Below are 5,371 nucleotides of genomic sequence, written 5' to 3'. Positions count from 1 at the left end.
TGGAGTATTAGCTTTGTTATTATAATGTCAACATTAGAATTTTTAAGGATTGAATGTATGCAGATTACTGTGCTGTTGAATTCGAGAATCAAGCGTATGTGTAATGAATTCTTGTAATTTGTTTATCCATATGATGTAACAGTTTTGTCACTAAAATTGACAAAGTGGGAGATTGTTAGAGCATAGCTCGGTTGAACCCACCAAGCGTTGGTATGTCAAGTTTGGTTGTCATATTTTAGTGAATCAAAACTCATGTTAAGAGTCGCTAGATTATGTACTAGAGTCAACTTCATATAGGTTAGCTTGAAGTATTAGGATATGAGACTTTACAAGTATTGCGAAGACTTGAAGATGTGAAGAAGCAAAGAGCTACAACGACAACATGATCCTTCCACTTGAGGTTAGTGATATTTGACTTGAACTGTTTCATTCCCTAACATATATTTCAAGTCGTGCATATTGAAAACAAAACTGCGAAGCATGTTTGAACTCTAGATAGACATAGTATTAAGGAATACAATACGAGGTTTATTGCTTAACCATTAAACTTTGTAGATAAGATGTCGACATAATCGTTTAAATACTATTGTGATTATGTATGGGTATGGGGTGAGGATTTCATCCTAAGGAACAATGTTTTACATGTTTTCTAAGGAAGTAAATTCATGAACTTGGTTTGTGAATCGAAAAGGAAATCGCCAGGTGTTATTGGTATTGTTATTCATTGCATACCTTGTGAACAACCAATATGTGTGATTAGTATAACCGTTCCTGACTTGTTTGTGTTCTTGGTAAAACTATTCACAAAGGCCTGACTTATGTATTGGTATGACTTTTATTAGTGAAACCGATCTCAAGTATTCCTCTGAGATGGTATGATCGAGTTTGTGATTTTATGTCTGCCAAATCTGGGTAAAGGGTAACCGATCCTTGTAAGAGGTGCAGTACATCACAAAGAGGAATCAATCCTTGTATGAGGTGCAACAAGTTTATAGCAGAAAGGGGAACCGATCCTATGGACATGTGCAACACATTTTTAGGCAAAGGGGAACTGATCCTATGGATAGGTGCAACACATATAAGTTAGATACCATATATGTGTGGGGAACCGATCCTAGTACCTAGTCAACCGAATTTTGGAAATCTAGTGTGACTAAGCACAATACTCACATGGAGGTAGAACCGTAACTTGTTGTGGCGGAACCGTTACACCCATGATTTGTGATTGAGTGTTCTTAATAAATAACATAGTTCTTGAAAGTCAGATGAACCAATTCTAAACTTGTTTGGAAATGTGGCAAACCGGTTTCAAGGTCGTAAGTATGAAAGAAGACTTACAAAGTAAGGATGCCGACATACTTTGAACACGTGATGTGAATTTAATCTTTAATTGTACAAAGTTATTCCTTAATAACTAAGGGAAGAGAATCCTAGGATCGAAACATAAATAAGTTAAGAATCTTTTAATTAAGGTTATTAATTTCATTTTTAGGAAAATAAGAATTAGTAATGTACATTTACTAATTAGAGATTTTCCAAGAGATTTCGATCATTATTTTTGGATAGAGAATTTCCAGGAATTATGGAAAACGAATTTGTGCCTTAATGAATATCTTGAGAATATTTTCGTTTTTGGAAATTCCTTGGTGTCCGAACTTCCTTGTCTATAAATATTGAAGTTTGCATTTCTAGCAAACCAATCCTTCGTAACAGCAAATTACCTCTTGTTGTGATGTTACTGGTGAAGCCGCCTATTCGGGGAGGAGAGTAACCTAATTAGGAAAAATCTCTTACGGCCACTCGTTTTAAAGTCTTCTTTGAGATTGAGAAGCTCTATTAGTACCGTTGGTGGGAAACTAGATGATTGTGGTTTATCTTTTGTTTTCGATTGATTTGATTGACTAACAGTGGATGAACTTTGATTGTACCTAGTTTGTTTATGCTTGAGGATCTTCTCTTATGATATAAGATTCACTCAAACTAGTTCAGAGTTTCGACAGGGATCTTTAGAATGTTTGTAGTTCTAAAGACGATCTTGTGATAATCCATTGTTAACAGACTCCGTTCTGTGCGTGATTGATCACAAGAGATTCAAGTTGTTGTGTGCATGTATTTATTGAAGATCTAAGAATATTTGGAGGAAAAGAAGATATTGAAGATTTCTGATTTGAGGTTCATAATCTTTGGTGTGCACAATACTTGTTTCGGTAAAAGAGGATCCAACTATAATCGGTTTTATCCTTGTGATAGAATTAGATTGATTAGTTGAGTAGATCGACATCAACACAATTTTTTGTATTAAGAGTGTTGATTGCAAAATCTTAACGATTACTTCGGTAATTGAATATAAGATAGATCTAAGGACCTGAAAAATGAGTTTATGTTAAGATAAACAAAAGAGCCTTTGTCCGACTCATATCACTTGGTTGAAGAGAGTTGATACCAAACAGATTTGTTGTTCCTTTACTGTTTGGAATAAGAACCAAAGGAATTGTTCCAAGTACGTGACTTATTCATAAGTTGGAGGCGTGGGAATACAGACGAAACTAGGTGAACTATAGGTTTAGTTGCTTGGACTCAACTATACGAAGTTAGGTTTAATTTTGTGTAACGGCTTAATCCTGAGAGTATTCAATTCTGGACAAGGTCCCGGGGTTTTTCTGCATTTGCGGTTTCCTCGTTAACAAAATCTTGATGTGTCATTTACTTTTATTTTCCTAAATTATAATTGTCTTTATTATACTTTAAAGTAAATTACACAAACGTTAGTTCCTATTTACTTGATAAGTAATCCTATTGTGATTGGTTAAGTCTGAACCTTTTTATCAAGTAAACATACTTCGTTGTTGTATTGTCTCGATCTCGTATCCATAGACGATCACAAGAAGTGTGAACCGATTAGTGGCATTGTCTCGACTCAGTCCATAGACAATCACTTTCGAAGAAATGACTTATATGTAGGAAAAGTTTTTGATTGAGGTATATTTAGGTACACTCGTCTTTTCAGCATGAGAATCACGTGTTGCCGCATCGATTTAAGCTAATTAATCGTGAAATCACGCAATTTGTAGCTCAGGTGCACACTAATTGCAGTAGATTTAACGGTGAAGGTATAATATAGTGGTACAAAGAACACTAGCGAGTTGGAAATTACTTAGCGGGTCACCTTTCGTTTACGAAGCTTGTTCCAACATCCTTAAAGAGCTTCACAAGTTCAACCCTTTTGGATTCTTGGATGCTCCACCAGCGGGTCGCTGAACGTCAATGTTACTTAACAAGGTTTATAAATTGACGGCTATGTAGTATGCTTTAATCCAGTGTAGTTGCTTTAATCTTATGTAGTTTATTTAATCTAAAATAGTTTTCTTTAAAATAAGAAGGTTCAAATTAGTTACGATAGTACACTGACGGTACAAATACATAGACATTTTCATTGATTAAAAACAAGGCAACATATAAGACCGTGAATCAGTTCATACACTCAATCAGTCCTTCCTAGTTTAAAACATATCGGACATTTTCCGAAGTGTTTTCCATATGTGCCTTCTTCTGTAGAAGTGTGCAAGTGCATAAAAATAATTGCAGCCAGGGTATGAACACCCACTAATTAAGATTGCGGGAAACTCTTCTTGTCCACAGTGGTCACGCTGTGACTTCTTCAACTTGGCTTTAAGTTGCAAGTTTTTTGGGTGATTTTTTTCTCCACAGTGGTCGTGACTTCTTCAATTGGATTTAAGTTTCAAGATGTTGCACGGTGCTTGTACCTTTTCATCTTCTTTCTTCTTCATAGCATCATCTAGCAGGTGTGGTTCTTCAAGACATTTATGATCTTGATATTGTAAATATCTGATATTTTCCGGTTGCGATTCAATGACCAATCCTGATTCATGAACAACCTACTTACGGACACTAAGAATACATCCAAAGGTATCACATCATACTATTGTCATCCATGAAACATAATTGACCTGTTATTATATAGTGGTATTTTGTAAAATGAAAAATTCATCTTCAATCTCAGACAATGTTGGTTGAGATTGACTTCGATTAGGTCGTATTTTTTTGTTTTATTTTTTTAATATGTGGTATTTCGTAAGAAAAAAATAGACCTATTATTATATAGTTGTTGGTAATTTAAAAGAAAATAAATACCCCCTTCGTCCTAAATTAACAGTCTGCTTTGACTTTATCAAGATATTAAGGAAATCCTATAAAATGTCATGACTAGCCCTTGACTAGCCTATTTAATGTTATGTTATTATCAAAACTAAAATTATTAGTGTTAAAAATTCTAAATTGGATAGTATTATTATTTTAGGAAATGTTTTAAGAAATAAAAGCAAACTTATACTACTTTTATATGAAATCCACAATTTACTGATTTTTTTTCCTACAAAGATATTGAGTAAGTTTTTTTACTTATATATGATGATAATATTTAAGATTTTGAATTAATTTTATATTTTTATTTTTCATTCAATAAAGGGTATATTAAAAATGATTTTATGATTATTAAAAATAAAGGGTATATGTGATAGTTTAAGGAAAAAGTATGTCTATAAACAGAGCGGACAGATAAAAATGGACAGACCAAAATAGAAATTAGGACATATAACAAAGACAGACGGAGTAGTAGTTATAAAGATAATTGTTATAAATATTTTCATTATCCAACGGACCTCTTTGAATATACTCTATAAGATTCATATACATGAATTTAATCCAATTTAGTTTGATGTTATTTTTACGTTATTAAATATAATCAAGTTAACTAAATGTAAGTCTAAACGTAATAAGTACCAATTAATTAAAAACGGAAATCAAATTTTTAAGTTCTAAAATTTCCTAAGTAATATTACTGCTTCACAAGATATATACTTGGACAAAAAAAACTTCAACATATATAGTTTTAGACAAAAGAAACTTAAACAAAGACTTCAATAAAAGAACTCGGACGATCTTTGGCCTCTTGTTTATCTTCATTTGACGTATCTTACATTCAACGCGCTCTTGAACGGTGTTTTCTCGGTTTTTTTAACTTCGGTTATTAACTTTCGAAACTCGAACTCTTCTTCTTTTTGCATAACTTTTTCCTGGATTAACTTTTAAAACTTATACTGCTCTTTTCCTTTTCCTATTTTCAATTTATTGAAATTAGCACATATCTCATCAAGAGCAACTTCAAGTTTGGCTTCATAAAAAGAAACGTAATAGCTTTCTAGGACATTTTGATTGAGGAATTTACAATACTAGAATACAAATTAGAAGGAAAAAAATTTGGTAGAGAAGGGTGAGTGACTGAAAGTCAATGTAATTTATAGGGTTACTTGGTGTTTGATACTTATATTTTGACCAACATTAGTGTTTGGTC

This window comes from Papaver somniferum, chromosome 8 (genome assembly GCF_003573695.1).
Source record: "Papaver somniferum cultivar HN1 chromosome 8, ASM357369v1, whole genome shotgun sequence".
Taxonomy (NCBI): domain Eukaryota; kingdom Viridiplantae; phylum Streptophyta; class Magnoliopsida; order Ranunculales; family Papaveraceae; genus Papaver; species Papaver somniferum.
The sequence above is the reverse complement of the archived record's forward strand: the minus strand, read 5'-3'. Positions refer to the sequence as shown.